The sequence below is a fragment of the Gossypium arboreum genome, chromosome 10, assembly GCF_025698485.1.
Source record: "Gossypium arboreum isolate Shixiya-1 chromosome 10, ASM2569848v2, whole genome shotgun sequence".
Taxonomy (NCBI): domain Eukaryota; kingdom Viridiplantae; phylum Streptophyta; class Magnoliopsida; order Malvales; family Malvaceae; genus Gossypium; species Gossypium arboreum.
This window is the reverse complement of record NC_069079.1, coordinates 121,150,496-121,159,849: the sequence shown is the minus strand read 5'-3', so window position 1 is coordinate 121,159,849 and position 9,354 is coordinate 121,150,496. Positions and strand designations below refer to the sequence as shown.

Genomic DNA, 9,354 nt, shown 5'->3' with positions numbered 1-9,354 from the left:
AACATCGAGAAAAACTCAAAAATAATGATCTTTAAAATTATAAAGATGAAGTTTCTAAAATAATTTCATATATGTATATTGAAAGCACTTGATAAATCACAAAGCCAAAAGGGTTTTAAAAATAGAAAAATCCATTAAAGTAGTGAATGTATTAATATACATAAATTTAAAACTAAGTTCATGTGAATTAGTATAGAAAATGATAATACGTATAGGTTAAAAAATGTATGTAAGTCAAATACATATGCTATTATGGGCAAGTATAAAAATAATTTATATAGAACATATATACAAAACATATTATCATAGCAAAAATACACATTAAAATACATGGGTCTAATAATATATATAGACCAAATATAGATAACGATAAAATATATAATAATTTAAAGGATATGTTATGTAAGATTATATAATAAAATATAAGAATAAATTCAAAAGAAGCCATATGTATAAAATGATACAAGGTTAAATATATATATGAAATAAAAAAATTAACTTTGATATAAAGTATATATGTATATATAATAGTGTATGTAAAAAAAACATTACAAAAGTGATTAAAAAACGAAATCAAATCATTAAAATAACTTATAATATATAAAAAAAATAAACAAGGATAAAAAATATTGGATGTGTCTTAAAAAATGATAATAAACCATAAAATGAATAAATAAAGAAAAGAGATTCAATTGAAATGGAATTAAAATAAGAGAGACAAATTATAAATGAAAACAACTGCCAAAATAACAAAAGGGACCAGCGTGTGATGTATACAAATATATGAGGACCAAAACTGGAATTATTCCAGACTCCAAAACGCTATGTGCAAATGCGGACTAAAGCGCGAACGTATGCAAATCACAGGAGCAATTTTAAGAAAATGAAACATAAGCGTGGGCTGATTGAACTGAAGCGCGAAAGGACAGGGACCAATATGGAAAATAACCCCTCACCACGAAAATGCGCGGATCCCAAGGGTATTGGGATCGGGTCCAATTGGATATGGCTTGTACGGCGTCGTTTTTAAGGCTATCAGACCATGCCTTAGACGACGTCGTTTCCTTTTGTAAGTTAAAAAGAAAAAGAAAAACCTAAGACACTCCTAAGCGCCGCAGCAGACAAATGATGGGAAAGGGGAGGAAAAACTTAAGTGCCCCCCCTCTTCTTCATTCTTCTAACCGACCATCCTCATTCCACCATTGAAGTTGGTGGATGATGGCACACAGAGGAACCATCCTATCTCCCCACTTTGGTCCTCGTATAGAGACCGAGTTTTAGCCTTGAGAGATCGATCCCGAGCTTCGATTTTGGCGAAGAGGAAACCGTCCCCGATGGCTCATTCACGAAAGTAAGCCCTTCTTTTCTTATTCTTTTATCTCTTAACAAAACAATGAAGAAAGGCTTAAGGAGAAAACGAATCAACTCGTAGAAAACTAAAACCAAAAACCTAGAAGAAAAACAAAAGAAATCACCTTTTGTTATTTGATTCTTTTTTTTGTATCTCTCCATGTGCGTAAGCATTCGTAACCTTTACATAGACTAAGAAATATGGCTTTATAGCCGAAGGAAAAAATAAAAAAGGAAAATAAATTAAAAATGCCATTTTTTTCATTTGTTGTTCTGCTATTTTTGTTTGTGTTTACTGTTGTGTGGATTGTCCTTCTTGTAGGTAGAGTACGGGTGTGCGCTGGCCCTTGGCGTGAGGCGTACGGGGCTGTGTTGGCGTGGTTGCTGGAGACTGGAGCGTACGGAGGCGCTGAGGGGGGGCTCGGTTACGGCGCAAAGCGAGGGAGAGCCCTAAGGTTTCTGGAACATTGACAATTTGGGCTTTTCGGGCCTATTCTAGTAGTTGGGCCATAATTTTTGTAATTGGACCGTAAGGCATTAGTTTGGGCATTGAGGTTAATTTGGTTTTGGGTCTAAAAATTGGGTTTGGGTTTGTAATGTTTCGGGCTAAAGTCTGTAAATAGACATTTAATGGACTATATGTTATTGGGTTTTTATTATATTTTTTTTTGTTTTGTTTTTAATTTTGGTTTTTTGGTTGTTGGGCCCCAGGCAGATTTGGCCCGTTACAGTTGCCGCTCTTTGCTCATTGTCGTGTAACGAGAATAGAGCAAAGACTATAAAAAGGAACAAATTTGCCCGGCCTGGCTAAGTCTCAAAATCTTGGTCCTCATCTCCCCCAAAGGTATTCTAATGTCTTCAGGAGTGGCAAATTGGCTATCCTCAACTTGCTTCTTGAAAACTCAGGAACACCCATCTGTTATTTTCAATCTGCTCTCTGCCAATACAGAGATGCCAAATCTGCAATCTTCGATCTGCTCTCCGCCAATACAAAGACGCCAAATCTGCTATATTTGATCTGCTCTCCGCCAATACAGAGACGCCAAATCTGCTATCTTCGATCTGCTCTCCGCCAATACAGAGATGCCAAATCTGCTATCTTCGATCTGCTCTCCGTCAATACAGAGATGCCAAATCTGCTATCTTCGATCTACTCTCCGCCAATACAGAGACGCCAAATCTACTATCTTCGATCTGCTCTCCGCCAATACAGAGACGCCAAATCTGCTAGATTCGCCAATGTCGCTACACTGTCTTTTAAAGACATGATGTGTAGAATGGGTTTCCTGTATTTGTGTAGGCTAAATAATTAGGGTGCCATGATCTAAATGAATCCAATGCCCCTGGCTATACGTGGTGTTTATGTCAAGTAACTAGAAGGCTATGATCGGAATGAACCAAGTACTCCTAACTAAATGAATGATTACGAATGTAGATATGTTATGAGAGTGATTCCTTTTTTAAACGCTTAAGGTGTCATTGCTCATAATTTATCCGGGTTCTATCATTGATGTGCTATTGCGTCTTCTTGCTTAACCGTTATCTCTGACAGAAAATTTAAAGAAATAGTCATAATTTGGACTACTCTTTTCTCAATGTTTTCCAACTTTGAACCTGGTTAGTCCTGACTAGTGGCCTTGTTTCAGGTCCTTGTACCATTTAGAGACTTTCCAAAGTAATATGCATAACATCTTTTGTGTGAATATTACATGTTCAAAAATCGCGATTTCAACAAAAATGCTCGAAAGAGATTATCATAATGGACCAATAGAATTTTATTAAGCAAAATTTGATGTGAATACATAGGATAACGATTCTGATAAGGTGCAGAAAAAGGTGCCCCAAATATCGCAGCACGAGTTTCACTATTCTAATTTCTCAAAAGCTCATTCGAACCAAATGTGTGTTCAGGAGATCCCGCGTATTTTGTTGATGCTCCAAGGTGTAATATTCTTCTGTTTTGCTGATTTTCGGAGGACAAGACTACCATATGCCCCATATTCAAAATTTAAGCTGCCCGTTTTCGGGTTTTCAGCTCAAAAGCCCCTTTGGTCTCAAAGTGCCCTTTGCGGGTTTTCACCTTGGCCTCTTGGTTTTTTTTTTGTTTTTTGGATTTTAGAGCGCCCTTTGCGGGTTTTCACTCTGGCCTCTCTTTCTTCAGGTAAAATACTTCTTGACTGAATCCGAGTTTACAGGATTGGGCAAGTTTCTACCGTCCATCTCGGCTAGAATCAATGCTCCTCCAGAGAAAGCTTTCTTCACCACGTAAGGCCCTTCCCAATAAGGCATCCATTTCCCTCGAAAGTCCTTCTGTATGGGAAGGACCTTTTTCAAAACCAAGTATCCCTCGTGGAATTCTCTAGGGCGAACCTTTTTGTTATAAGCCCGCATCATTCCCTTTTGGTACATCTGACCATGACGGATAGCTCTTAACCTCTTTTCCTTAATTAGGTTCAATCGATCATATCGAGACTGGATCCACTCGGCTTTAACTCCGACAACACTCGAAGAGATGGGATCTCGACTTCGATTGGCAACATCGCTTCCATTCCGTAGACCAAAGAGAAAGGGGTTACCCCGGTTAAGGTTCTGGCTGACGTACGATAAGCAAATAGGGAAAACGGTAATTTCTCATGCCAGTCTCTGTAGGTTTCGGTCATCTTCCCCACAATCTTCTTAAAATTTTTATTGGCCGCTTCCACCACCCCATTCATCTTCGGACGATATGGTGACGAGTTGTGATGTTTGATCTTGAATTGATTGCAGACTTCTGTTATCGTACTATTGTTTAGGTTTAATGCATTGTCAGATATGATCCTCTCCAGCATTCCATATCGACATATAATCTCTTTTTTCAGGAACCTGCTTACTGCTGACTTTGTAACACTAGCATACGAAGCGGCTTCTACCCATTTGGTGAAATAGTCGATAACCACAAAGATGAAACGATGCCCATTGGAAGCTTTTGGCGATATTGGTCCAATCACATCCATGCCCCACATAGAGAATGACCATGGAGAAACCATGACATGCAGCGGTGAAGGAGGCACATGAAGTTTGTCTCCGTAGATTTGGCACTTATGGCATCTTTTAGCGTAATTGATACAGTCTCCTTCCATGGTGGACCAATAGTACCCGAATCTCATAATTTGCCTGGCCATTGTAAAGCCATTAGCGTGTGTCTCACAGACACCTTCATGGACTTCTTCTAATATTTTCTTAGCCTCTACAGCGTCTACACATCTTAGTAGCACTTGATCATTTCTTTTTTTGTACAGGATATTCCCATCTAAGACATAGTCGATGGCCAATCTTCTTAGCGTTCTTTTTTCATTCTCGCTTGCCTGATTCGGGTATTCACGATTCTTCACGTATTGCAATATATCGTGATACCAAAGGTGATCATCTTTCTCTCCGTCTTCTTCAATATTGTAACAGTGGGCTGAAACTTCATAAATGCTCATCCGGATGGGTTTGACATCTTCTTGTTTGTTCACCTTGATCATGGAGGCTAAGGTAGCAAAAGCATCAGCCATCTGATTTTTGTCTCGTGGAAGGTAGTTGAAGGTAATATCATCAAACTCTTTAACCAATTCAAGGACTAGCTTCCGATAATCGATTAACTTGGGGTCTCTGATCTCCCATTCTCCTTTGAGTTGATAATCACTAGCGCGGAATCCCCATATCCTTTGAGTTGATAATCACTAGCGCGGAATCCCCATACACCTCTAGCACTTTAATCTTACGTTCTATGGCTGCGCGGACTCCCAGGATGCACGCCTCGTATTCTGCCATGTTATTCGTGCAATCAAAATCCAATTTACTAGTGAATGGATAATGATCTCCGTTTGGGGATACTAAGACAGCCCCGATTCCATTGCCCACAGCATTTGACGCCCCATCAAAATTCAATTTCCATGGAAGTTCCTTGAGAGCACCTTCTTCAGTGGTAGCAACACACATTAGGTCTTCATTCGGAAAGTCGAAGTTCAAAGGCTCGTAGTCTTCCAAAGCTCTACTGGCCAGAAAATCTGCTATTGCACTTCCTTTTATTGCTTTCTGGTTCACATAGACTATGTCGAATTCAGAAAGCAAAATTTACCATCGGGCCATCCTTCCATTCAAGGCTGTTGACTTTATCATGTACTTCAAGGGATCTAATTTTGAGATAAGCCAAGTGGTGTGATACAACATATACTGCCTCAGTCTTCGGGTTGTCCAAATCAGGGCACAACACAACTTCTCTATCGGCGGGTACCTTATCTCACATTCTGTGAACTTTTTACTAAGATAGTAAATGGCCTTCTCTTTCCTTCCTGACTCATCATGCTGACCCAATACGCATCCCATAGATTTTTCGAATACTACCAAATACAATATCAACGGCTTATCGGGGTTAGGTGGCATCAGTACCGGGGCGTTGGATAAGTACTGTTTGACCTTGTCGAAAGCCCTTTGGCATTCTTCATCCCATTCTCCTGGGTTATGTTTCTTGAGGAGGCGAAAGACAGGGTCACATTTCTCAGTCAGTTGTGAAATGAACCGAGCAATGTAATTTAATCTTCCTAAAAAGCCTCGAACTTCTTTCTGAGTGCGCGGCGAGGATAACTCTTGTATGACTTTAACTTTGTCTGGATCAATCTCAATCCCCTTCTCACTAACCACGAATCTAAGCAACTTTCCAGACTTTGCTCCGAAGGTACATTTGGCTGGGTTGAGTTTTAGCTGGAACTTCCTTAACCTCAAGAACAATTTCCTCAAGACTTGTATGTGCTCCTTCTCTGTTCGAGACTTAGCTATCATGTCATCAACATAGACCTCAATTTCTTTATGCATCATGTCGTGAAAAAGGGTTACCATGGCCCTTTGATAAGTTGCCCCCGCATTCTTCAGTCTAAATGGTATTACTTTGTAGCAGAACATGCCCTACATGGTTACAAACCTTGTCTTCTCCATGTCTTCAGGAGGCATCTTGATCTGGTTATATCCGGAAAAACCGTCCATGAATGAGAATAGTAAGTGTCTCGCCGTGTTGTCTACTAGGGTGTCGATATGAGGCAGTGGGAAATTGTCTTTTGGGCTAGCTTTATTCAAATCTCTGTAGTCCACACACATTCGCACTTTTCCATCTTTCTTAGGGACAGGGACAATGTTGGCTACCCAATCTGAGTATTTTACCACCTTCGGGAATCCAGCGTCAAACTGCTTTCGAATTTCTTTCTTTATTTTTAGCAAGACATAGGGCCTCATTCTTCGGAGTTTTTGCTGAACAGGCTTACACTCTTCTTTTATGGAGAGTCGGTGCACCACGATGTCAGTGTCCAACCCGGGCATATCTTGGTATGACCATGCGAAGATATCTTTGAATTCTTGAAGTAATTCAATGAGGTCTCGCTTTATTTCCGCAGTGATACATGTTCCGATCTTCACCTCTTGTCTTTCTTCTAAGCTCACAATTTTGATTGATTCTTTGTGAGGTAGGATTTGTTTCTCGTCTTGTTCTACCATCCTCAACAAATCAGGAGATAGGTTATAGCCTTGGTCATCTTCAAAATCCTGAGAATCATCCATACACACATCTTGCTCAAAAGGAAATTCTGAGTCGCTAGCAGTGTCACTCGTATCATTAATATCTGGGGACCTGTTATGAGGACGAAGGCAGATACAAAGAATCAAAAGAATTCGAAACATTTATTTGCGTGATATGATTATAAATGACGAATGAAAGAATATTTAGAAGAATGTTTCAAGGATAAAAGAATCCAAAAGTAGTCATTTGTATGGCTATAAATGAAATTGAGAGGATGAGAGAACATTTGCTCAAAAATGATAATAACCGTGCATTTTTATTGAAACAACATTTTTAAACATTAGCCTACTTCATAAAAGATCCCTATCACTCCTAGGCCTAGAGCAATAAGTGTTCTTTGGACATTCTAAAAACTATAGGGATCTCTTCCGCAGTCCAGTTGTCCAGAACACTTCCAGGTGTGTAGAGTCCAATTTCCGATAAACTTTCTCTTTCAGTCTCCTCTTCGTACATGACGTTAATGTCTAAGCTTTCCAACCTTTCTTCTATAGCTCTCATTATTAGCGTGTCTCTCTCGGGATGAATAATTCCCCCAGACACAAATGTTTTCGATATATGGGGGAATATCATAAGTTCCTACTTGATTTCCTCCCCCGTTAATCGAGCTCTCCTTCTTTCTTGCTTCTTTTCCAGCTCCCTCCTCCTTTGTTTCGCATCCGGTTTAAATCCTAAGCCGAAACGGTCCCTCTTGTCTTTCAGCGTTGGCGTTTCGACCCTTCCTTGCAGATGTCTCCCAAGTCCCCTTCCGGGTAGGGCCCCTTTTCTAAATGTCAGCTGGAGGCTCATCCTCGTGGTTTTGGACAATTTCGGCACCAGGATTTTGCTTCCCTCGGCGATGAACGTCGCATTAACAAATTCCAAAGATCGAAATGAACATTCGATTGCTTCGTCATCCGTTTCCAAATAGGGTGCATTATTGCTCACAGTTGCAATAATATCCTCTTCAGCTTTGATCGTTATCAACCTCCCTTTCGATATTAGCTGCAACTTTTGATGCAACGAGGAAGGCACTGCCCCAGCTGAATGTATCCAGGGCCTCCCCAACAAGCAATTGTATGAGGGCTTGATATCCATCACAAGGAAATCCACCTCATATGTGTTTGGCCCAATCTGAAGAGGTACCTCGATTCTGCCCATCACCTTTCTCTCCGTGCCATCGAATGCTTTCACGATGTTCTGGCACTCCTTCATGTGAGAGCTGTCTATAGGTAACTATTCAGTGTGGTCAATGGCAGGATGTTCAAAGCCGATCCATTGTCAATCAGTACACCTGGCAGTGTATACCCTTTACAGCGTGTGGTGATATGCAGAGCTTTAGTCGACCCTATGCCACCAGGTGGTATCTTATTGTCATTAAAGAAAATATAATTGTCGGCATTTATGTTGCTCACCAAACGGTCCAACTTATTAACAGAAATATCATTGGCAACATACGTTTCGTTCAAGACCTTCATTAGCGCGCTACGATGTACTTCTGAGCTCAGAAGCAAGGCCAGCACCGAAATACGGGCTGGTTGTTTACGTAGCTATTCCACCACAATATATTCGCTATGCTTTAGGAATTTTAAAAACTCCTTGGCCTCCTCTTCGTTAACTGGCTCGTTAACAGGTTTGGTTGTTTTTCCCTTCATTTCCTCGACCACCTGGGCTATTCCTTTTGTGGGCTGTGCCTCCTTATTCGCCGTATCGTAACGTCTCCCGCTACATGTATAGGAACCCCTGTCTTGATCCCCTCTCGAAGCGTCAACTCGACTTTCTTTTCCCAGCATCGTCACACTGCAATCATATTTCCACATGACCTTTTTGCTGTCCTTGTAAGGGAAGACTGCAGGTCTTTGGATTATGACCCTCGGTGGCATTTGTACTCCAGCTTCATTGTTTTTGGGTCTCGATATGATAACCACAAGGTAGTTGGTCGTTTGATTCTGGGTTGCTGATCCTCCCTCTGATGCACATATATTTCCCTCTATGGGGCTTTCGCTCTCTTCAAAGAATTCTATTTCCTTATTGTTCATCATGTTTTGTACTAGGGCCCTGAACTCCACGCAATCTTGGATTTCATGCCCCACCTTGTTGTGAAACTCACAGTAGTTTCTCTCTTTCTCAGATTCTTTCTTCGAATCCCACGCAATCAATCCTTTCTTGGCCATCTCTTTTCATACCCGTCTCAATGGGGTCCTGACTTCTGCCACCTCATACTTGGTCTTCTTGTTCGAGCCTTCGCTTATCCCATTCACTCCTTGGTCGGTATGATTGGAGAGTAGGTTTCCTGCTACATTGGGCGTAACAGGATCATCAAATCTCACGATCCCCATCTTAATGAGTCTTTTGACTAATTTTTTAAACGCAGCACAATTTTCTATAGAGTGTCCGGTGATTCCTGCATGGTACTCACATTGGGAGTTCGCGTCATA

At 40.6% G+C, this 9,354-nt stretch overlaps 1 long non-coding RNA gene across 1 annotated transcript; it reads left to right on the top strand.

Moving 5' to 3' along the window:
• Window positions 1-1,113: 1,113 nt before the first annotated feature.
• Window positions 1,114-2,009, top strand: LOC128281473 (uncharacterized). Its single transcript, XR_008271684.1, has 2 exons — window positions 1,114-1,351; window positions 1,673-2,009. It is a non-coding gene; the product is annotated as an uncharacterized LOC128281473 (long non-coding RNA).
• The last annotated feature ends 7,345 nt before the right edge of the window (window positions 2,010-9,354 follow it).